Consider the following 25,638-nt stretch of genomic DNA (forward strand, 5'->3'; position numbering starts at 1 on the left):
GTGGGTGGGGAAGAAATATTGTTCATTTACAGATAACAGAGTAGATGAACTCCCAGCACATTTCCCAAAACTAGTTATGTGAGATGAGGGTTGTATTCTAAGATTGCTGCTTACTCTCATTAAGTCACTTCATATCTGATGAACTATTAATATATTATTTCCTGCTTTTTAGTTAACTAAGGTCACTGATGGTTCTGAATTTTGCTAGGTTATTTCCTAGGAAACCAGTTCAGTGTGACAGCTTTGGTTATCATGTATCTTGGATGTTTTCAATGAGTAGATTTTCCCCTGATTGTGAAATAACACATGGTTATTGAAAAGAAATTGGAAAATGAAACTGATAATTTTGCTATGCTGTGATAGCGTGTTAATATTTTTTGGTAGATTTTTGATAGATAAAACAAAAACGACAATATCATTTAGCTTCTGTTAGTCCTTGTCCCTTTATATTATATAACGAACATTTTTATGATTCGTTATATATTCTTCAAAACATAATTTTAAAGGGTATGAAGGATGTCTTTCCCACATAACACGAGTTCAGGCATTTTGCTTTTATGGAAGGAGACTTGTAACTGCTCTCAAGCTATTTTAGAGGCTCTTATCCTGTGCTCTAGTGTCTGGGTGTGATAAAAAAGACAGTCCTTATCCTTGAAGCACATGAAATCTATGGCCTTACTCGATGATACAGGGAAGTTCCTTGCCAGTTTAGAAATACATTGAAATACTGGCTGTAATAAAGGCTTGCTGCCCTGCACCATCCTACACCTGAGGGATGTGCCCCACAGTGCCTCCCCAAGGGACCTCAGGCATCTGGCCACCTGACTCTTGTTGCCGCCATTAGTACCTCTCCCTTCCTGCCACACACCCTCTCTCCAAAGTCCCACCCAAACCCGTTGCTTTTATGCTTAGTACCACCCATCACACTCATATCCCCACCGAAATGTCTCTGGCGCCCCAGGAGAGCTCAGGACATCATGAAGAAAAGTAAGTCTTTCTCTGAAAGATGCTGTAGACTTGGGTTACTACGGATCAAGTGAGCTCCAAGATGTTCTTTTGATGTTTGTACTTTCTCAGCTTTTTTTTTTGGGCCAGATACTTATTTTGCATTGCTTTGTTGTTGTTTGGTGAAAGAACAGACTTCTCATTTTAAAACCCAAGGTAAAGAAATGGTAGAAACAGAAGCATAAGATCAAGTGATGGGTTAAAATGCCAGCACTCTGATCCTTCATGTAATTCTCCCTTTGATTGTTCTCACTTGAAAGAATGCCTTTTCCTTCCCATTGTCGAGCACTACCTGCTGTCAGTCGGAGAGGGAGGAAGTCGAACAACTTGTCAAAGCCTTTCTGAGCTGCCTTCATATGGTTCGCAGAAACAGAGCTGGGTTTTCATTTCTTCTTTCATTCAACAGGAGTCCCTTTCATGTTTGCAAATTGAAAACGCGTGTTTTTTAGTGTGGAGTGAGGCTGTGTGTGCCCTCTGGCACACCTGTTTCTCATTTCCTGACTTGAAAGCATAACCCATCAAAAGGAGCAGAAAAACAATTTCTTTCTGACACGCTGCTTCGTGTTCCTTACTGGACCGAAGGCCTTCGTGGCTTTGCCATCTTCATTCGCTCTGTAGAAGGTTCTCGTTAGAGGCAGAGTTCTCTCAATACCAGCAGCTCCTTTTATAGCACAGGGCTGTTTGGGGTATTATTTTGTTGTGGTGGTGGTGGTATTTTTGCAGCTCAGGAGATTTACTTGAAATAAGATTTATTTTTAAAAATACACAGAAAGGTCTTAAATTTTTTTAAATATTAAATTTAGCTGGGCAGTATATGTTGGAAGTGTCTATGTAAGCTGATAAGTGAACTGATTGGCCGGGAATAGGGCTTGGTGAAGCATACGAATGTTTAAATTCCAGTACACTGTTTAACATAAATCATATATTTCCAACGCATTACTTCAGATTTGTGTGTACTTTAAAGTCCTGCCAGCTTAAATGACTGTGAGGCACAATATGTTGACTTTGAGTTTTGTAAATTGATAATTTGTTGCTATGAAGGTTGTACATGGTATAACTCATCACTTTCTGAAGGTACATAGTGTGTCTGATGTTGCAAGCTGTTAGGAAAAAACGATACTCAGGGAATTCAGGCCTTTGGCTCTCAGATGCTTGAAGCTGGACCTTTGGTTCCTCTTAAGGTTTCCCTGGACATTTTCAGTGTAAGGCACATGGTTGTTCAGCCCCAAACTTTGGTTTAGGCTTTCTATTTCTGAGAGTTATTTGGGATAATAATCTCAATGATGTATCTTCGGAAACAGTTTCTCAGGTTCTTTTTTATTAAACACCCATTCTTTTCAAGTTTAGTATGTATGAATCACCTGTTAAAATGCAGATTATGATCCAGTGGGTCTGGGAGTCTGCATTTTTCATAAGCTCCCAAGTGATGCCATTGCTGAGGTCCATACATCATATTTTAAGTAGCAGAACACGCATTTTGATGGCTGAAGTGGTGCTGTCCCCAACTGTGCCTTGCCTATAACACTCACCCCATACAATTTACCAGTCTCTTCTCTCATCGTGTTCTGTTGGATCTAAAGCTAAGGAGATCTGGTATATATTCTTGACCCTAGGTATCCCTGAGAGCTTTAACAGATAGTTAACGAGTGACCATATGGGCTAGCATGGTTAGAGACCACTGAGTCAGGATTATGGTGCTGGCAGGAATGATATTAGCTTTCCTGACTCATCTGGGATACACCTAACCCTGATAAAAATTAACCAAGTTTGTGTTGCAAACAGAAGTGGATAAAACAACCTGCTAACTCTAAAATGTACTGATAGAGGGGTTAGAAAGGCAGAATGCTGAATCAAATGTGTTTTATTTTAACCAGCTCTGTCCATGGTGGCTGGTTAATTTGGGCCAAAAGATTTATTGTTGAATCATGGAGACACTGCAGTGTAAAATGTAGGAGCAGTCAGTTTGCATTTTTATTAGCTTTTTATTGAATACATGTCATGGTTCTCATTAGTGAATCACAGCATGATTGAGCCCATAGTATAACACATCATGACCAAAGGATACCTTACATTTTTATTTTCAGAATGTTTTGTTCATATCATGAAAAAGTACATTTACTTGTTTCTTGTATTTGTCTTTGATGAAAAAAAAAATTTTAACAAGCATTGGCTAGTAGAAAACATGGATAGTCATTTAAAAAAATATGAGTTAGACAGGAAAGAATTAGAGTTCTTTAAAATTCCAGAGTCATCATTTCAGGTCTGCATGGACCAACGTTGAATGGAAGAGCAGGTACATTCCAGAGGCGGTTTTGGGGTATGGGATATCATGGGCTTGGAAATCAGACTTGGGCTGGAATCATAATGGAGGGAGCAGGTTGGAAGGGTGTGTCCACCTGCTCCCACCAGGACTGGAGCATCTTTCTTTATGGAGGAGAGACATACAGATATGCTAATTATCATTGATGTTATCACTTTGTACCATTGCACCTCCTGTTAGTTGGGATTCAGTGTTGTATATTTTGTAATACTGAAGAGTTCTGTTTTCCCCATCTATTTCTCTGTATTCTAGCCATAAATGAGAAAGTTTTCTTGGTTCTTCATAATTTCCTGGTAAATTGTATGTGTTATAATCTGTCATAATAATCATTATTTACTAATATTGATGATAGAATAATAAGCTTCTGATTGAATTCTGCTAATTTTATTTATTTATTTTTTTGGCTGCCTTGGGCCTTTGTTGCTGCATGTGGGCTTTCTCTAGTTGAGGCGAGCGGGGGCTACTCTTTGTTGTGATGCATGGGCTTCTCATTGCAGTGGTTTCTCTCGTTGCGGAGCATGGGCTCTAGGCACGCGGTCTTCAGTAGTTGTGGCTCATGGGCTCTAGAGCACAGGCTCAGTGGTTGTGGCGCACGGGCTTATTTACTCTGCGGCATGTGGAATCTTCCCCGACCAGGGCTCGAACCCGTGTCCCCTGCATTAGCAGGTGGATTCCCTGCACCACCAGGGAAGTCCGAGACATAATATTCTTAATGGAAATATTTTTCATATATTTGTCTTACATGTCTTCATTCATCTGATTTGTCTTATCAGTTTTGATTTCATTTCATATCTTAGTAGCAATTCCTTCTTTGGAGCCTTTCACATTAGAGTTGTAGCCTGTTTGCATCTGGAATAAGCATTCACACAACAGACTTGAGTTTGTGCACAGCCCTGGGCTTTCCTCAGCACAACTTTTGTAGGTTAAACCCTGCCCTGTCATCAAGTTCACGGATATGTTTCAGAACTCACTGTGTGCATTGCACAGGTAAGTTTTATTTTGATCTTCAAGTTTGGGCAATTCTCATTAGCAAGTCCTAGATATCATCATTTACTTCATTTCTTTATATCTGTCTTTGTAATGTAAACAATTTAGTGCAATTTCTTGAGAAAAGAGTGCATGTTTCTCTTTCTGCTCCTGTTTAGAATGCCTTCCATCCTTATGACACCTGGAAAAGCCTGGCTCATCCTTCAAGGTTGAGCTCAAGTGTCTTTTCTTTTCTTCGGCCTCCCTCCTACCCTCCCTGCTTCCCTTGCCCAGTCCAAAGATTTACTCCCTTCGTGGTCAGTGGTGCCATGAGGTAGCGCATGTACCATTTATGGTTGTTCCCCTTTATAAAGCCTGAGAGCTCCTTGAGGAAGAAGCCGGTGCCTTAAAGATATGGTTGGTACTCAATAAATGTCTGTTGACTTGAACTCAGTAACCCTTTGCATATTTTGAAGAACTGTCAAACAGATTCTGATTGGCAAAATGACTTAATTGTTCCACGTTGGAAAACCAGGGCTAGTGCTCCTGCTTGTTTAAGAGCTTTAGATATTCATGCTGAGAGCTCTGCTCTAAAGAGAAGGGTGGTTTAATTTTAGTTTTGATAAAATCCATTGAAGTTTTCACACGCTTCCATGATTGTGGTAATTAGAGTACTTTGAGCTCTAGGTAACAGAAATCACTACTCAAACTGGCTCAACAACAAGGAGTGCAGTGGTTTCACAAAGGAGGAGGTTCCAAGGTAGGTGGACTGCAGGGTTCATTGGTTCAAGGCTACATTGCTGACATCAAGTATCCAGTTCTCCATGTCCCTTGCTTGCTATGCTGTCATCATTGCTGGCCTCTTCTTCAGGCTGATGGCAGAATGGCTATTGCATTGCCAGAAAAACTCATCACATGAAATCTCTCGAGGAAGGAAAAACAATCTCTTTGTGTAACTCTCTTCTAGGAGTGAGGGACACTTCTCAGGCGCTCCCCAGCTGACTTTTTGCATTTTGTTGATTGACTAATGTTGGGTCACAGGCCCATTCCTGAGCTACTCACTGACAAAGGGGATTACCCATGAACCAGTCATGAGCACAGAACATGCCCTTAGGTAGGTCATGTTCATGACTGTGGGCAGGGGTGGGGGTGGAAAGCAGAACAAGATCAGGATTCTCTTAGGACCGGAGAAGGAAATAAATGCTGTGTGAGTGACCACCAGTATCCAGCTAAACTGACCACTTGTTGAGCATTTACTATGGTCAGGCACTGTGCTAAGTACTTTTTACATAATGATTCTCATTTTCAAATGAGAAAACTGAGGTTTAGAAAAGTCAAACAGTGCCTGAGTGCTGAAAGAATCTAAACAGACTTCACTCAATGACAGTAGAGAAATGTGAAGAAGTAGAGGGGCCAAATAGAAATGTAATCAGCTGTTGTTGTACTAGAAATGGTATAGGTAGGTATCTAGAGAGTTAAAAACATGTAGTTATCATTTAAATCTGTCCTTACCAAAGCTATGCCTCTTGCCATTATTTTTGGCTAACAGAAAGCTGGCTGTGGAAAATGGATGTTTTTGTTTTGAAAAATCAAATGCAGTTAGATTAAAAAAAAAACACCATGCCACCACAAAGTTTGTTTATATCTTCATTTCACTCAGATTGAATAGATGAAATGGGATCTGGCTGTTTTCATATTGTTTATGTTCTGCTTTGCTTCTTGGTTCTGGGACAGGATTCCTGGTTCTGCTTGAATCTGGGTGCCTCTCAAGTATCATTTGCAAGATTATTGTGGAAATTAATAAAGAGAAAGTATTTCTGTTCAGTAAGCATTGTAATCGTCCTACTATGACATAAAACAATGCTATTTTATTGGCATTATAAAATACCTTTCAAATGTGTGTTCTTGGAACCTCAGTCTACTTTGTTGTTCTTTTTTAGTTCAGAGGGAAGGAAAGTGATTTACATAAGTAATCACTGTAATATTTTATTTATTTTTATAAATTTATTTATTTTATTTTATTTATTTTTGGCTGTGTTGGGTCTTCATTGCTGTGCTCAGGTTTTCTCTAGTTGCAGAGAGCCGGGGCTACTCTTCATTGCAGTGAACGGGCTTCTCATTGCGGTGGCTTCTCTTGTGGAGCATGGGCTCTAGGCGCACGGGCTTCAGTAGTTGCAGCACACGGGCTCTGTAGTTGTGGCGCACAGGCTTAGCTGCTCCGTGGCATGTGGGATTTTCCTGGACCAGGGATCAAACCCATGTCCTCTGCATTGGCAGGTGGATTCTTAACCACTGTGCCACCAGGGAAGTCCCTACCACTGTAATATTTTAAATGAGGGGTCATGTGCGGGTCTTACTTCTTTTCATCTCATTTAATATAAGGGCAAAGTTAGATGCTTGATCTGTGTTTCATTTATGTGTAATACAAGGACCTATGTAAATAAAGTACATGAAATCAAAGTAAAGTTGTTTTTACTCAATGAAGCTATTATATAAATGTCATGTGTGTGTGTGTGTGTGCGTGTGCATGGACAGGAATTGCACAGAAGGCTGGGGAGTGATGTATCCTCTGATGGATAGCTGCTGATTTTTGTTTCAGCCATCATATTGCAAAATATTAGGTTCTTAGGTGAGGTTACTCAGTCTGAACTAGCAGTGGGTAGCTGTTTAGCTACCTATTGCTGTTAAACAAATCACCCCCAAACTCTGTGACTTAGAAGAATAACCCTTTTCTTATGATTATATGTGTTAACTGGTTCTCAAGTGGATGGTTCTTTTGCTGGTTATGCTTGGGGATTCTCATGTGGCTGCGTTCAGATAGTGGTTTAACCAGGTGTTTGGTGGGCACAACCAGAAGGTTGGACTCAGCTGGTTTGCTGGGGTGTTTTGACCTTGCTGGCTACCCATGTAGTATCAGGGCTAATCCTGCTCTAATGTGGCCTCTCCCTCAAGGCAGCTGGATTCTTACATGGTCACTCAGGACACTCAAAGTACAAAAGCAAAAGCTATCAAGCCTCTTTAGGGTTTAGGCCTGGGACTGGCATTGCGTTAGGTAAAGTGAATCACAGGGTCAATCCAGATTCATCGTGGGAGGGGATTACATATGAGTGTGAATACTGGGCAGCTTTGTTCATTGGGAGCCATCTTTAAGACTAACCACCTTAATAACTGTTTTTTTTGAGTAATCATTCTCTTTGAGAACCTAAAAGCTATGGACTCTCTCCCTAGAAACATTCATGTGAACACAGTTATCTGCATAAGTGTACACACAATTCTAGAAAAATTTCATGGAGTTCCTAGCTGGACAATCCATGATTGTCCAGGTAAGTACCCCCAGTTTAACTTACACAGTTTAGGAATTTACGAACTCTTAAGGTAGCTATTTAAATAGTAACTTAATTATTTTAAAATAGCTGCATAAAATTCTATTCTATGGTGGTTTTAGTCTCTTAGAATGACCAGTGGGTTATTTCCTGGTGTTTTTTTTTTCTTTTCTAAAAACAGTGATTTTCTTGTACATAGCTTTTGTATACCATAAATTCCTAGAAATATACTTTATGACTCAAAAGGAATGGCCATTTTTAAGGATTTTGGTGGATATTGACGAATTGTATCTTTTTTTCTTATTAAGAAATAAGTTTTTAAAAATTGCATTATTGGATACATATAAAATAATGTACTATATATGTAAGTTATGAAACAAAATGAAATCACATTCCTTGAACTTATCATTAGCTTAAAAATGAACACAAGTAATAGTACTGTATCCTCTTCTATTCTTTCCCAAACCCCTGCATCTTCTCCGTAGATAACTACAATCCTGAATTTTGTGTATCTTTTTTTTTTTTTTGCTTAAAAAAAAGTTTAATCACATATGTGTGTATCTCAAAACAGTATATTGTTTAGTTTTATGATTTTTTTTATTGAGCCGTAGGAACATGGTATTATATGGTCCTCTGTGATTTACTTCATTCACTAAATATTATGTTTCTGTAGTATTTGTCCATATAGTTGCTCTGTAAAATTAAAAAAAATTTTAACTTTTAATATTTCATTGTGTATTGACAAATTGATACTTTTATTATTACAAAATATTCTTTATCTCTAGATAGTCTTCTTTGTTTTGATGTTTACCTTGCTTAACATTAATATAGTCACACCAGCTTTCTTATGTTTAGTGCTTGTCTGGTATATTGTTTTCCACCCATTTTACTTTTAGTCTATCTTGTCTTTATATTAAAGTATGTTTCTTATAAACAAACTGGGTCCCTCCCCTTTTAAAGTTAATGCACATTGATAATCTGAGCCTTTTTACATGGAGTGTTTAGTCCATTTACACTTAATGTAATTATTGATATGATTGGGCTAAATCTACCATCTCGCTTTTTGTTTTCTATTTGTTCTTTGTTTCCTTTGTTCCTCTGTTCTTCTTTTCCTGTTTTCCTTTGGGTTATTTTTAATATTTCATTTTATTTTTCTCTATTAACATTTTGTTATACTTTTGTGTATTATGTTTTTTGTGGTTGCTCTAGAGACTACACATGCATCATTAATTTACCATAGTCTGCTTTAGAATAATAATATATTACTTCACAAACAATGTAAGATTCTTTCAACAGTATAAATCCATTATTTCTTTCCCACCCTTTGAGGTCTTGGAATATATTTTAATGTCCATATTATGTTATAAATGCCACAGTATCTCATCATTATTTATTTTTGCTTTAAATAGTCAGTTGTCTTTTAAAGAAATTTACACCCATGTACACACCCAAGTACACACCCACACGTGCCTAATAGCTTTAAAGTTTTTTAAAAAATAATTTACCCAAGTGGTTTCTCTTTTTGGTACTCTTTATTTCTAACATCAGTCTTCTGCTGGTATTATTTTCCTTAGAATGCCCTTTAGTATATTTATGGTTCAGATCTGCTGGTGATGAGTCTTCTCATCTTATTCTATCAGAAATGTCTTTATTTCCCCTTTATTTTTGAAGGATATTTTCTCTGCATAGAGAATTCTATATTGACTGTGTTTTCCTTCAGTAATTAAAAATGTCATTCCATTGTCCTTCTGTTTCTGGTGAGAAGTTTTATGGTTGTCCCCTTGTATGCCTTTTTTTTTCCTGCCTATTTTTAATATTTTATCTTTGGTTTTCAGCAGTTTGATTATAATGTCCCTAAATCTGTTATTCTTTGTGTTTATCCTTTTTGGGCTGAGCTCCTTGGGTTATTAGGTTGATGTCATTTGCCAAGTTTGGAGGATTCTCAACCATTATATCTTCAGGTATTTCTTCTGTCCTGTTCTCTTTTCTACTTCTGGGATTGTCATTGTATGCATTATCCTGTAGATATGGAGAGCTTTGTTCCATTTTTAGTCATTCTTTACCTCTCTATGTTTCAGTTTGGATAATTTATTATGACTATTATTAAGTTCACTGATCCTTTCTTTTGCTATCCTGTTTGCTCTTTTTTTTTTAAAGCAGTTATAGAACTTTTATTTGCATGTTACACCTCATTAACTTATCTCAGAATTAGCTGACATGATAAAGTATTAATTATTACAGTGTAAAAAAATAACATTTTTACAAGTTACTGCAATAGTAGAACTATTTTATTAAACATATGAATGTACTTATTTTGTACAAAACACATATCTTTCTCTCTGCCCCATGAAGCCACCATTCTAGAACCCCATGCTTATAAAAACACACTTTTGGCAGCAATTATGACAAGGTGAAAGAAAGTGCAATTCTGAAAGTAACAACACATAACCACAGTGGGGAACAAAAACAGGCAGAGGTTAATGGGCTTCGTGGCTAGCTCTCTGCTGACAGGCCCTAGTCCTACTCTTAACAGGAAACAATTCAGGAATAAAAACTCCTGAGTATGCTCAAGATGCTCTTGGTAGCATCCCTCTTCCAATTCCATTTATCCTGATATTGTAACTAACTAATTTGTAACTTCTTTAAGAAATTCCGCCCTGGTTTACATCCCTGTCAATTGCCCATATCCCTCTGAGCTTCAAAAACACAGAAGAGGGGCTTCCCTGGTGGCACAGTGGTTGAGAGTCCGCCTGCCGATGCAGGGGACACAGGTTCGTGCCCTGGTCCGGGAAGATCCCACATGCCGCGGAGCGGCTAGGCCTGTGAGCCATGGCCGCGGAGCCTGTGCGTCCGGAGCCTGTGCTCCGCAACGGGAGAGGGCACAACAGTGAGAGGCCCACGTACCACAAAAAACAAAAACAAAAACACAGAAGAGTAGTAAGTTTCAAAAGGATGTCAATTGAAACCTTTTATAGATGAAACCTACTTCCTAGAAGTAGTACATATACTTCCAAATATATGTACAGCTGGAGACAAGAGATTGTGTAAAAAGTCCAGCTGGAAAATATCTCGGGTACCCAGTTAGATCCAGTTATTCTGCGTCTGTGGATTTAAAATGAGCATCATCCACAATCGATGTGTCCCTCGTTGCTTAGAAAATCCACAGTTTGCTTGATTGAGGCTACAGTCATGTGTTGGAGCTGATTCTTGAGATCCTGAAAGTTCAATCCTTCAGGCCTTGGGCAAGCCTTAATCAAATTCAGTACCTGGTTCTGGGCCACAGTGAGGCCATTTGCTGGCATGAAGCTATTCCCACCAAAGTTCCCAGTTTCACCCATTCCTGGATTGCTGATAGGTGCTCTCCCTGCTGAGGGTTGGCTGTTAGACTTGCTCGGCATCATGTGTGCATTGACTACTTCCAGTATATGTGTGGTGAACTCATTCATATCCTCCAGGGGCATGATCTTAAAAGCTACCAGGCTTTTCTTGTTCTGAAAAGATCTCAGATGACCAGCCACTTTCACATACGCTTCTGGAGGAACCACAGTGTTTTCACTGCTGGCATCACCTGTGTCAACCCACTGGTGAACATCCATGGGTGCAGCCGTCATGTCATCTGTTTTGTAAACAATGTTGGTTGCAGCCTTCTCTGCATTTCTGATTATCCCCACAATAGTGACCTGTGAAATCTCAACATTTCCAAGTTTGAACACTTCATTAACCAGAGTAGCAGAAAGCGGCTGACATATGGTACAGGGTACAATCTGCTGAGCTCAGGCTCTAGATTTCCTTCCAGCCTGGGAAGGTGTCAGTGATCCAGAGCCCCCAGGGGACTGTGTGTAGCCTCCGGCTCCCCCAAAAGAGGAACTGCTATAGCTTTCAAATCCACTGGTCCACATCTTCGTCACGATTCCCTCAGGAAAGAGTTCCAGAAGGTTCCGGCCTGGTGGGTTCCCCTAACCGCCTCCTCCTATTTGCTCTTAAGCCCATTGAATGCATTTTCATTTTGGATACTATATATTTTATTTAAAGTGTTTCTATTTGGTTCATATTTGAAGATTGTCTCGCTGAGATTTCCCATATTTTTATGAAAATTTCCACCTTTTCCATTAGATAGTTACATAAAATAATTATTTTAGTTAGTTTAAGGTTTGTATCTGATAATTGCAGCATCTGGGCCATTAGTGGTCTGCTTCTGTTTACTGTTCCTTCTCTTGTTTATAGGGCATGTTTTTGGCTTTTTCATTTATCTCATAATTATTGATTGTATGCTAAAGATTATGTTTGGAATACAGACAAGACTGAAGAAAATATTTGCCACTAAAAAGGGACACACTCCTTTTTACATACATCTGCAGTGTTATTTGGAATTGAGTTGGGGCTGGGTATTCTTGCAGCAGTGGATACAATTCACTCCTGGCTTTCAATATTTCAATGCTAGTATTAGGATTTACCATTAGGCAGAGCTTGGGATCTGAATACCAGCAAAACTCCCGATATCTCTTTATGTTATTTATTGTTCACCTGTCAGCTTTTGGAATCACGGGGAAGCTTCTCTCTTTCTCTCCTTCTCCCTCTCCCTCCCCCTTTCCCTATCCCTCCTTTATCTTTCTTTCTTTCTTTCTTTTTTTTTTACTGCTTTGCCTTGGGTGATAGCTCTATGCATCCAGGTAGGTGAGGAGGCTGTCTTTTAGTTTTCCTCTTCTGTTCCCAGCCTTCAGCAGCTTCTGCTTTACACTTATGGAGGACCTGTGTGCCTGAGGGTGTGGATATCTTTCAGCTCCCCAGCCCTGCCCCAGGAAGCCCTGCTCTTGGTGAGGACCTACAGGAAGGAGTCAATGAGTGAAATCAGATTTGCTCAGTGAATGGGGCTTCTCTGGATTCTAATTCATCCTGTCAGCACCTATGGTCATTTAAAGTTTGTTAAATGACTAGTTCAGCTAGTTTCTCCTTAACCTTGTCTGTAGCATTTCTCCTTTCCCCACTGCCTTCTGGGTGATAAAAAAGCCATTGGCCTCTTCTGTCATAGGAAGGGCTTGTCCCTTTTGGGAATTTAGTTCTTTGAGGTATTTTTGCATCATTATCCCTCTGAGTTTTTAAAAAACTGTAGTGTTGTAGCTTAACTGGCTTATTGGTTCTCATTGTTAGGGTGGCTCTTGTTGGCTTTTGTTGTTAGGGTGGGGGTGATAGAATCTTGTAGATTTCTTCATCTTAACTAGAAGTGGAAATTCAAGTGATCAGTTTTGGTGGCTTGCAAGACATGGTAAAGAGTTTGGAACCTTTTTATTTTGGCTGGTAAAATTGTTCCATCTCTTGTCAATGGAAGCCACTTTAAGCTGGCTTCTGTGGTCTTTGCCATGACGATCTTTGATAGCTTCCTTGCTTTTCAGTAGAACAAGATACCTCAGGCTCCTCTTGGTCACTTCTTTAGCCAGACTCAGAACCAGTCATTTTCCCAAGGATCCCTATTTCTTTTTAACAGGAAATGGTATGATTCTAATATGATAACCTAATTTTATTATTTTCACTGTAATTTCCACGTTAGCCTCTGGGTAATGATATTTTCACTGTTGCTTTCTCATATGGAGTTCATGGTCTCAGCAGTAAATATTTTTATTGGAAATCAAAATGAAAGTTTAGCCTACTGGTTTATAACTATATGCTTGTAGATTTTTAAATAAAATGATAGCTGTGTGGGTTCTTAATCTGGGGTTTGTGGACCCTATGGAATCTATGCATGGATTTTCGTGGAGAATTCTGTGTATTGACTGAAACTGTTTAATTTTAGGCAAAGATATCTTTTTTTCTCATAACTTTGGGGAAGTTAGGAAGCATAATCTTAGGTAATTGAATAAAATTGTAAATAAATTTCTTGTCTAAAATAAAAAGTTAAAAAGTAATACAAGTGTGTGTATTTCCTTCTTTTACTAACATTATTTCTTAATAATAGTGTCAAACGAAAACCTTGAAAAATGCTAAATTTTATATTGTCTATTTATTTGCCTTTTGCTGCATGTCTCATTTGTTGTGGTCTACCTGTTTTGCTTTTTCCTTCTTTTACCTGCTTATATGATGGTTATGCTAGTTGGTGGTAGGAAAGCTTTGGGACCATTTCTTTATTCTTATTCCTTAATTTCTACTCTGATCTAGACAAATGAATATGATTACCACTTTCCTTTCCACCTTCAGAACTTTTCTGCCTTTCTTCAATCTCAGAACCACCCTTGATGCTGTGTTGAGTAGCGAAAGGGATAAGCAATGACTGGTGAACAGATTTAACACTTTTTTTCCATCTTATTTCACAAGGCCTCTAAACACTGAATGTTGTTTTTAAATTCTGAGTACAGCTTTGAAACTGATGAAATGATTTATATATTGCCTCTCTTTTGTACAGAGCAATTTACTGAGATGTAACATCAACTCAAACTTCCCTTTTTGGCTTTTAAAGAGGCCCTGGCCATTCAAATCACCCTCATAAATCACTTCTAAACTTTGTCATTAGGAAAATTATTAATTAAATGTTTAATATATTGGTTGGCTTAGTAGTTATAGGTTAAACTTACAGTATAGTATAACTGTCTTGCTTATGTTCTTTCTGTCTGTGGGCTTCATACTACATATATAATCAATATGTGTGCTGAAATATTTATCTTACATTACATCACATCTACATTATTGTAGATGTTTACAGCTATGTCTTGGCTTTTTTTTTTTTAACTCATAAAATGCACATTATGGTTTTGATGCAAAATGAAATCTCCACTTTTAACATTATTCCTTTGGGACTGTTTAGTGATTGTTTTTAGGATGTCATGGTTAAAATTGAGGGCTATCTACAGTCCTAAGTATTGGTATCAGTATTTGTTGTGCTACTTATCTGCAGGTAATTATTACTTTGATCTTGATCATGGATTCAGGTTTTTGAGGCTTTTGAGTTTTCTTTGCTTGTATCTCCTTTATTTGCGTGCTGATATTAGCCTTATTTCTGCAGTGGTGGACTATCTTGAAACAAGCATATTAGAGTTACAAAACTTGGATTTTAGACTCTTAGCTCTTCCACTTCACTTTTCTTATTTGTCAGGTTGGGATGATAGTACCTTCTTTGCAAGTTACGTGTAGGGCCTTTAAATGATGACATTTGTGAAAACCCCAGGTACACAGTAGTTGATCAGTTAATGGTGAATCAGTGAGTCAGTGACTTTTTCTCTTCCCCCTTAAAAAAGAAATAAATTAAAAAAATAATCTAACTATACTATATCATGAATTAACAGCTTTTTAAAAGGGTTTTCTCCTAAGTGGTCAGTTCATTGCAAGCCTCTTAACTAAATTTTACCAAAAGTTATTGAAATTCCAAAAGTACTTCCAGCTATAAAATTTTGTCCTGAGGAATTTGAAATCATTTAAGCTAAGCCATTTATTTTTTCCAATGAGGAAACTGAGATATGGAGATCTTAAGTGACTCATTTCAGGTTCCACAGCTGGAGGTAGTTCCCCTCACCTCCCTGATGGAACAGAAATCCAGATGGAAGCTGTACAGGAGCAGCAACTGAACATGGCCAGCAGTGCTGCTTGTGTGATGGCTGCTGCTCTAATGAAGTTCTCAAGTGGAGAGAAGTCTAATGCTCATACATATAGTATGTTTTCCAGACAAATGCAATAGTAGCATTAAGGGCTCCAATGTAGCCAAGGAACACAACAACTCCTGCTGGGGTGATTTTTCTCATTCTTTCTGCTGCCTGGGACCATGTGTCCCTGGTGCCCTGATTAGAGTGTTGTATTTAGATAACTAAATTGAGAAAATTTAGAGCAGAAAGCAAGATCCTATTTCATCATCTGTATTCATGCTCATGAGTATTGGTTAAGTTCCCACACTGAGATGTGACTTTGACAAAGAGAAGGGCCCAGGGAAAGAAGAAGTGACTCAAGCTTTGGGGTGGGCACCTCTGTGTTGTTAACCACAGATCTCTGACACTCTGCTGTGACAGATTGGATCAAGGATTTTCACACTCATGTCTTTTTTTTTTGAAACTTTTTTGTTTGTTTGCATGTCTTAGTTTCTTTGAAATAGATTTCAGTCTATGAAAATATTTGCATTCGCAAAACTGGAATTCTTCCCATTTATGCAACTTGTTCAGATAAATCTTTTGTGGTTTGGTTATACCTTCTCAATAAAATTGATACTAGTATAATAAATAATAAATATCAAGCATTTAGTGTATTTAGCATATGCCTAGCACTGTGCTCTACATGAGAGATTTTCCTGTTTAATTGTCACCATTCTAGTATATTTTTCTATATTTTAAATAATTATGAAAGGCTAAAGCACATATCAGTTGCATCCTAGTTTGTAAGAGAGGTCTCTAGGAGATAGTTGTAAAATTGGTTTTTCTATTGGTTATTTATTATTTATTAAAAAAAATCGGAAAAGCCTGAGTTGTTTTTGATAGATTATTGTAAATATCCAAAGTATGCTGATGGTTACAGGTTAGAGAGAACTGAATACTGGGGAGACACTAAATGTGTGTTGGTAACCATACCTTTTGGACTAGACCGGATCAGACATCTTCACTACTTATTCCATCTCTTTATAAAGCTCCTTATGTTTTCTTCTTGTATGTAATAGGTTCCAGGTTTGATAGCCATGGGGACACTGTGAAGACTGAAATCACGTGTGTTCTATCACTTTTAAGGCAGCCCTCTCTTTAATTTCACAAGACAGACTTGAAAACCAGAAGTAACCCAACTCCAAAATTGGCAGTAAATCCTCTGACAGGGAAAAGGTGACGTACTGTGTAATAAATTCCTTTGTTGAAAAAGAGATGTTGCAATAGTGGAAACTGAAGTACCAAATGTTTCCTTTTAGATTTGGAAAGGCCTTTCCTCATTACTTATCTGTCCCTGTGGACTTCTAACAGGGGATGTGTTAAAAGATTTTTCAGATGCCCACTCGCCGCAGTGAGAGTGGATGGCAGCGTTTATAAGATGACATAAATACTTGAAGATCATCAGGAAGCCTTGGAGATGTGTAGTGTGCCAGGGGTACTGAATGTGAGCTTTTGTTGCTGCTGATCCTGCTCTGGGATGCAGGCTGCCTGGGAATGTGGGTTATTTCTCTCCTGTGAATGCAGCTTCACTCTCCCTCTCTGGGGGTCTTTGTATCAGAACTTAGGTTAGAGTGGTTTAGAAGAAATAAAGTCTCCAGAAGAAGAGAAAGATCTGTGGGATTAGGATTTATAGTTAAAAATCCTAATCTCATTTTTAGGTCCTCTGCAGGAATTATATCCTAATCCTCTACCATTTAAACAGTCCATTAAAACCCTACATTAAAAACTTGACACATAACGGCCTTTTAAATTTTCGTTTTGTAATAATCTGGCTCATGCCCACCACTGCTGCCACCACTAAATGAGATGAATATAAAACAATTAAAAATTATCTTGAGATGCAGTGAAGATATATCTTAAATGTCAGCCAAGAGTTGGTAAGTTTTCATGTTTCTCTGTCCTTATTGCAAATGCTTTTCAGTTTGCCACTTAACCTTTTGGAACTAAAACGTGATTTGACAATATGACTTTATTGGGCTATTATATTACATATTTTTAATTATCTTAATTTGAAGGCTGCATCTATCACTAATGCTGAAGTGAAAATACCAAATGTGTGATGGAGGGCGGATGAAATAAAACACCTGGAGCATTCTTCACGAACTCAGATATAGGGCAGTGAAGTGTATGGGACCAAATCCCATAATGGGAGACCCTGCCTTGCCCTTTACTATTGTACCTGAAGAGAAAGTATGGTGAATGCAGGAGTGTAGCATTGATGTTGGGCATTGAACCTCTTGGGAAAAAAAGATAGGTGTTTATTACGGAAATTGGGAAAAATAACAGAAGGAATGCATAACAAACAAAAATCATGCATAACCCATAATCCCTGGATAACCACAGTTAAAATGTTTCCTACCAAACTAAGTGAAATCTTTATCATATTATTTGTTTTGTTCTGATAATGAAAGGTTTACCCACGTGATCATTTTGACCCTAGGTGAGAGCTCAGCTTTCTTGGAAGCAGCAGCTTTCAGAATTGCAAGTCAAAGGCTAAACTCCTCTTTAAATGTATTCTAGGCTCTCAGTGATGATTGTCAGGCTAGCTGGGAATCACCTTGTTCTAACAGAAGCAAAATACAGAGAAAAGGATGAGGAGAGACAAGAAAGTGATAGCTAATGGTTTTTCTTAAGGCAGTCATTATCCATTGCAGTATGAAGTGCTTACTCAGTGCCCAACCCCACGCTGAATGTTTTACGTTTGTTGTCTCATTTTGTCCTTGTGAGGTAGTTACTACTCCCATTCCCCATTTTCACAGTAGAGGAAACTGAGACTTAAATAAAGAGTCCCAGACTCAACTCAGCCGGATTCAAACATCAGTCTGACTGCCGAATAGAAAATACTAACCCTTACTCTACAGGACTTTATGGCCTTAAGGTAGGGAGGGGTGTGTGTGTGTGTGTGTGTGTGTGTGTGTGTGTGTGTGTGTGTGGGTGGGTGTGTGTGACAGAGGGAGAGGGAGAAGGAGGAGAGGGAGAGGGAGGTGTGTGTGTGTGTGACAGAGGGAGAGGGAGAAGGAGGAGAGGGAGAGGGAGAGGGAGAGGGAGAGAATGGATGAGAGAATGAGAAAATTGAATACGTAGAACACAGAAGGTGACCCTGCTGCTTAACCCACAATTCTCAGGTTTTTCCTTTAGTAAAGATACAGAAGCTCTTCTGTAACGTAGGCCAGAGTGTTCACTAGAGAAATGATGGCGTTGTTGGAAACATCAAGATGAGGAAAAAACAAAGATACTCTATTAACTCTTCTAGTTTCCCAGAGTTGGCAACTTTTTCTGGATTCTAAACAAACCCACAAATAGGCACTCTAACGATGGCCTCGCAGAAGTGGTTTCACATGGCTCAGGGAAGTGGTCGTCCTTTACGTGGATAAAAGGGGCTCTTAAATATCTAAGACTCCGTTTTCAGGCATCATAAGGATTTATTTTAATCAAATCAGTCTTATTTATTCAAACAAATTATAAAGAAATTTGGTTTTTGGTAGAAATTAAACATATCACGAATTTTCCAAAATAACTCAGTTAAGATAAATGTTATCAAGCCAAATAATCTTTTTCATGTCTTCCTGCTAATGGTGTCTGATAAATACATCTACATGAACTTATCAGAAATTGTATTTGACTCAATACAAAGTTGTATGTTTGAATGGAAGAAGTCATCTTCTTTCAATGTAAAGTTTTCTGAGCCATTTTCTTTCACCAGCAAATGGCTATCTATATAGATTAAGAATGCATTTGGTACATGTCTCTTTTTGAATTATGATTTTCTCAGGGTATATGCCCAGTAGTGGGATTGCTGGGTCATATGGTAGTTCTATTTTTAGTTTTTTAAAGAACCTCCATACTGTTTTCCATAGTGGTTGTATCAATTTACATTCCCACCAACGCATATATATAGAATCTAAAAACAAAAACCAAAAATGGTACTCATGAACCTAGTTGCAGGGCAGGAATAAAGAGGTAGACATAGAGAATGGACTTGAGGACATGGGGTGAGAGGGGGAAGCTGGGGCGAAGCGAGAGTAGCATTGACATGTATACACTACTGAATGTAAAATAGTTGGCTGGTGGGAAGCAGCAGCATAGCACAGGGAGATCGGCTCGGTGCTGTGCGATCACCTAGAGGGGTGGGATAGGGGCGAGGGGAGGGAGGCTCAAGAGGGAGGGGATATGGGGACCTGTGTGTGCATATGGCTGATTTGCTTTGTTGTACAACAGAAACTAACACAGTATTGTGAAGCAATTACACTCCAATAAAGATCTATTAAAAAAAAAAAGAATGCATTTGGCCCCAAATGTTGCTTGGTGGTTGAATGGATAAGCAAAATGTGGTATGTACATACAGTGGAATATTATTCAACCTTAAAAAGGAAGGAAATTCTGAAACATGCTACAATATGGATGAACCTTGAGGACATTACATTAAGGGAATTAAGTCAGTCACAAAAGGACAAAAGTGTATGATTCCACTTACATGAGATACCTAGAGTAGTCAAATTCATAGAAATGGAAAGTAGAATGGTGGTTGCCAGGGCTAGAGGGCAGGGGGGATGGGGGAGTTGTTGAATGGGTACAGTTTCAGTTTGGGAAGATGAATAAGTTCTGGAGATGGATGGTGGTGATGATTGTACAACAATGCGAGTAAAAATGCCACTGAATTGTACACTTAAAAAATGATTAAATGGTAAATTTCATGTTATATATATATATATTTTACCAAAATAAAGAAAAAAAGAAGAATTCATTTGGGCTTAAAAAAGAGAACTCAATTATAGTGGCTTAAACAGATAGATTTTATTTTCTTTTGTTTTAAATCTCATGTAACAAGACACCTCAGAGGAGACTGGGGCTGGTCGGGCTACCCAGCAATGCTGTCTGGTACCTGGGTCTGTCCTTTGTCTCCCACCTTCCTCAATGGGTAGGCCTTCCTGCCCATGAATGTCACCCCCTGCTCACAGGATGACGTCTGCACCTCGTTTAGCTGTGCAGGTGCAGGCATGGGAAGTTGGATTTAGTCAGATGTTGCAGAGACATTTAGCATAGTGCTCCCTGAATATCCATACACTCCTCTGTGTTTCACAGCCCACCCCCTCCACCTCTCCCCCCCACCGCCCCGCCGCTCCCCGTTGCAGTTGCCTGAGACCATGTGGCCATATGGCTATTTCTGGCCAGTGGACTAGCGTGGAAATGATTTGTGTGACTTCCAGGCTAAAGCTGTAAAGTGGCCCTGGGTAGCCCTCTCATTCTCCTGGAGGGGATATGATCCAGGATGTGCAGTTATAGATGATGGAGCCTCCATTAGCCTGGGTTTGTTCCTGAGTGACTGTTGGAAGCACATTCCCTGGTGACCCAGGTACAACTTATAACATTAATGAGAAATTATATTTTTGTTGTATTAAGCCACTGAGATTTGGGGGGTGTTTATTGTTGCAGGCTCATATAGTTATTCTGACTGATACTCCAGCGTGGGCTTTTGCCAGATAAGTTTGATGAAGTGAGCAAAACATGGAGGCTTTCAGGAGTAAGAGAAAGGGTATAAGTTGATGAAGCATGGAATTTTAGTTGGATAAGGAAGGAAGTGAGGATCTAAGGGCAGTGAGGGATAGTTACAAAGCAGCAGAATTAATGGGATGGCACTTTTGGTGAGGTAGAGGGAATGTTGGAATTAGAGTAGTCAAGAGATGAGCTGGAAAGTTAGGAGGGGTCGGATGACTGCAGCTGGGACTAAGGAGAAGTTAATGTTATTGATTATGGCAGAATCGTGGGAGTGAACTTACAAGGCAGTGTGGATAATTTGAAGAGAGGATTTCAGAAAATCCAGAAGCTAAGGTATTGGGTAATACCTAATATTTTAATATCTAGTATATGTTAAAATCAGTAAGAATTATGACAAGGTATAGTGTTGCGCAGAGTAGAAGTAAGCTGGGAGCTTAAGTCTCAAAGAAATGAGTTTGTAAGTCTGAAACTGTTTCTATTCACCCTCACTCCAGAATGGTAGTTTAACCGATTCTAGGTTGACAGGTGTTTTTCTGTTTGTTTATTGCCTTAGCATCTTTAAGATATTAGCCTTCTGACCTCTTCTGTTGCTTGGGAATATGTAACTTACCAGTTAAATTTTTAAATTAAAAAAATTTTTTTTGGAGATCACCTTTTTCTTTGTGATTAGTTTTCTTTTATATTTTTATGTTTTATTTATTGCTTTAATACAAGTGCCTAACAAGTGCCTGGCATAAAGAAGATGCCATTAGTGGCTTTGGGGATTCCTGTTTCCTCCTTTTCTTGGGGACTTAAGGAGTGGGGGTGGGGTGCAGAGTTCCTAGTGCCATCCGCTCACACTGACACCCACAGCGATAGCAGTCACTTGGACTGGACTTTGAACATCAGCCAGGCAGGGTGCTGCAGAGGTGTCCCTAGGTCCCAGCTGTATGACTCCTTCAGGTCTGGAGGGTCCCTCTGTGACTTTCCCGCTTCTCTCGGGGACACAGAAATCATTTGGTTGCTCCCATGCATGAGAGGGCACAGCAGCTCTTCAAGGCTGCCCATCTGCCCAGGTGCTTGCTGAGACTCTCCTTACTGAGAGAGTAAAAAAAGCTCTCTCTTTTTTTTAACATCTTTATTGGAGTATAATTGCTTTACAATGGTGTGTTAGTGTCTGCATTATAACAAAGTGAATCAGCTATACATATACATATATCCCTATATCTCCTCCCTCTTGCATCTCCCTCCCTCCCACCCTCCCTATCCCACCCCTCTAGGTGGTCACAAACCACCGAGCTGATCTCCCTGTGCTATGCGGCTGCTTCCCACTAGCTATCTGTTTTACATTTAGTGGTGTATATATGTCCGTGCCACTCTCTCACTTTATCCCAGCTTACCCTTCCCCTCCCCGTGTCAAGTCCATTCTGTACGTCTGCATCTTTATTTCTGTCCTGCCCCTAGGTTTGTCAGAACCATTTTTATTTTTTTTTTTAGATTCCATATATATGTGTTAACATACGATATTTGTTTTTCTCTTTCTTACTTCACTCTGTCTGACAGACTCTAGGTCCATCCGCCTCACTACAAATAACTCAATTTCATTTCTTTTTATGTCTGAGTAATATTCCATTGTATATATGGAATATATACATCTTCTTTATCCATTCATCTGTCGATGGACACTTAGGTTGCTTCCATGTCCTGGCTATTGTAAATAGAGCCGCAGTGAACATTGTGGTACATGACTCTTCTTGAATTATGGTTTTCACAAGGTATATGCCTGGTAGTAGGATTGCTGGGTCATATGGTAGTTCTATTTTTAGTTTTTTAAGGGACCTCCATACTGTTCTCCATAGTAGCTGTATCAATTTACATTCCTACCAACAGTGCAAGAGGGTTCCCTTTTCTCCATACCCTCTCCAGCATGTATTGTTTGTAGATTTTTTTATGATGGCCATTCTGACTGGTGTGAGGTGATACCTCATTGTAGTTTTGATTTGCATTTCTCTAATGATTAGTGATGTTGAGTATCCTTTCATGTGTTTGTTGGCAATCTGTATATCTTCTTTGGAGAAATGTCTGTTTAGGTCTTCTGCCCAATTTTGGATTGGGTTGTTTGTTTTTTTGATATTGAGCTGCATGAGCTGCTTGTTAATTTTGGAAATTAATCCTTTGTCAGTTGCTTCATCTGCAAAGATTTTCTCCCATTCTGAGGGTTGTCTTTTCATCTTGCTTATGTTTTCCTTTGCTGTGCAAAAGCTTTTAAGTTTCATTAGGTCCCATTTGTTTATTTTTATTTCCATTTCTCTAAGAGGTGGGTCAAAAAGGATCTTGCTGTGATTTATGTCATAGAGTGTTCTGCCTATGTTTTCCTCTAAGAGTTTGATAGTGTCTGGCCTTACATTTAGGTCTTTAATCCATTTTGAGTTTATTTTTGTGTATGGTGTTAGGGAGTGTTCTAATTTCATTCTTTTATGTGTAGCTGTCCAATTTTCCCAGCACCACTTACTGAAGAGGCTGTCTTTTCTCCATTGTATATTCTTGCCTCCTTTATCGAAAATAAAGTGACCATATGTGCGTGGGTTTATCTCTGGGCTTTCTATCCTGTTCCATTAATCTATATTTCTGTTTTTGTGCCAGTATCATACTGTCTTGATGTAGATTTGTAGTATAGTCTGAAGCTCAGGAGCCTGATTCCTCCAGCTCTGTTTTTCTTTCTCAAGATGGCTTTGGCTATTCGGGGTCTTTTGTGTTTCCATACAAATTGTGAAATTGTTTATTCTAGTTCTGTGAAAAACGCCATTGGTAGTTTGACAGGGATTGCATTGAATCTGTAGATTGCTTTGGGCAGTAAAGTCATTTTCACAGTGTTGATTCTTCCAATCCAGGAACATGATATATCTCTCCATCTGTTTGTATCATCTTTAGTTTCTTTCATCAGTGTCTTCTAGTTTTCTGCATACAGGTCTTTTGTCTCCTTAGGTAAGTTTATTCCTAAGTATTTTATTCTTTTTGTTACAATGGTAAAAGGGAGTGTTTCCTTAATTTCTCTTTCAGGTTTTTCAACATTAGTTTATAAGAATGCAAGAGATTTCTGTGCATTAATTTTGTATTCCGCTACTTTACCAAATTCATTGATTAGCTCTAGCGGTTTTCTGGTGGAATCTTTAGGATTCTCTATGTATAGTATCATGTCATCTGCAAACAGTGATAGCTTTACTTCTTTTCCGATTTGGATTCCTTTTATTTCTTTTCTTCTCTGATTGCTATGGCTGAAACTTCCAAAAGTATGTTGAATAATAGTGGTGAGAGTGGACAAGCTTGTCTTGTTCCTGATCTTAGAGGAAATGGTTTCAGTTTTTCGCCATTGAGAATGATGTTGGCTGTGTGTTTGTCATATATGGCCTTTATTTTGTTGAGGTAAGTTCCCTCTATGCCTACTTTCTGGAGGGTTTTTATCATAAATGGGTGTTGAATTTTGTCAAAAGCTTTTTCTGCATCTATTGAGATGATCATATGGTTTTTCTTCTTCAATTTGTTAAAATGGTGTACCACATTGATTGATTTGCGTGTATTGAAGAATCCTTGCATTCCTGGGATAAATCCCACTTGATCATGGTGTATGATTCTTTTAATGTGCTGTTGGATTCTGTTTGCTAGTATTTTGTTGAGGATTTTTGCATCTATGTTCATCAGTGATATTGGCCTGTAGTTTTCTTTTTTGTGTGACATCTTTGTCTGGTTCTGGTATCAGGGTGATGGTGGCCTCACAGAATGAGTTTGGGAGTGTTCCTCCCTCTGCTATATTTTGGAAGAATTTGAGATGGATAGGTGTTAGCTCTTCTCTAAATGTTTGATAGAATTCGCCTGTGAAGCCATCTGGTTCTGGACTTTTGTTTGTTGGAAGATTTTTAATCACAGTCTCAATTTCAGTGCTTGTGATTGGTCTGTTCGTATTTTCTATTTCTTCCTTGTTCAGTCTCGGAAGGTTGTGCTTTTCTAAGAATTTGTCCATTTCTTCCAGATTGTCCATTTTATTGGCATATAGTTGCTTATAGTAATCTCTCATGATCCTTTGTATTTCTGCAGTGTCAGTTGTTACTTCTTTTTCATTTCTAATTCTGTTGATTTGAGTCTTCTCCCTTTTTTTCTTGATGAGTCTGGTTAATGGTTTATCAATTTTGTTTATCTTCTCAAAGAACCAGCTTTTAGTTTTATTGATCTTTGCTATTGTTTCCTTCATTTCTTTATCATTTACTTCTGATCTGATATTATGATTTCTTTCCTTCTGCTAACTTTGGGGTTTGTTTGTTCTTCTTTCTCTAATTGCTTTAGGTGTAAGTTTAGGTTGTTTATTTCTTGTTTCTTAAGGTAGGATTGTATTGCTATAAACTTCCCTCTTAGAACTGCTTTTGCTGCATCCCATAGGTTTTGGGTTGTCGTGTGTTCATTGTCATTTGTTTCTAGGTATTTTTTGATTTCGTCTTTGATTTCTTCAGTGATCGCTTGGTTATTTAGTGGTGTATTGTTTGGCCTCCATGTGTTAGTATTTTTTTACAGATTTTTTTCCTGTAATTGATATCTAGTCTCATAGCATTGTGCTCGGAAAAGATACTTGATACGATTTAATTTTCTTAAATTTACCAAGGCTTGATTTGTGACCCAAGATATGCTCTATCCTGGAGAATGTTCCATGTGCACTTGAGAAGAAAGTGTATTCTGTTGTTTTTGGATGGAATGTCCTATCAGTATCAATTAAGTCCATTGTGATTAGTTTTTAATATTTTCTCTTTGTCTTTCTTCCGGCATTTTCCACTATGGTATACCTAAGGATAGATTTGTTTTTATTTACTTTTGTTGGAACTCTGTATGCGTCTTTAATTTTAGGATTTCCTTATAGCTTAAATTCTGAAAACTTATTTATTATTTCTTCAAAGATTAG

At 38.5% G+C, this 25,638-nt stretch overlaps 1 protein-coding gene and 1 pseudogene across 2 annotated transcripts in view; one reads left to right on the forward strand and one right to left on the reverse strand.

Moving 5' to 3' along the window:
* Nucleotides 1-25,638, forward strand: part of TASP1 (taspase 1) — a 239,160-nt gene that overhangs the window by 116,456 nt on the left and 97,066 nt on the right. The window lies entirely within an intron of this gene.
* LOC136135143 (replication protein A 32 kDa subunit pseudogene) lies at nucleotides 10,706-11,513 on the reverse strand (annotated as a pseudogene).

This window comes from Phocoena phocoena, chromosome 15 (assembly GCF_963924675.1).
Source record: "Phocoena phocoena chromosome 15, mPhoPho1.1, whole genome shotgun sequence".
Lineage (NCBI taxonomy): Eukaryota > Metazoa > Chordata > Mammalia > Artiodactyla > Phocoenidae > Phocoena > Phocoena phocoena.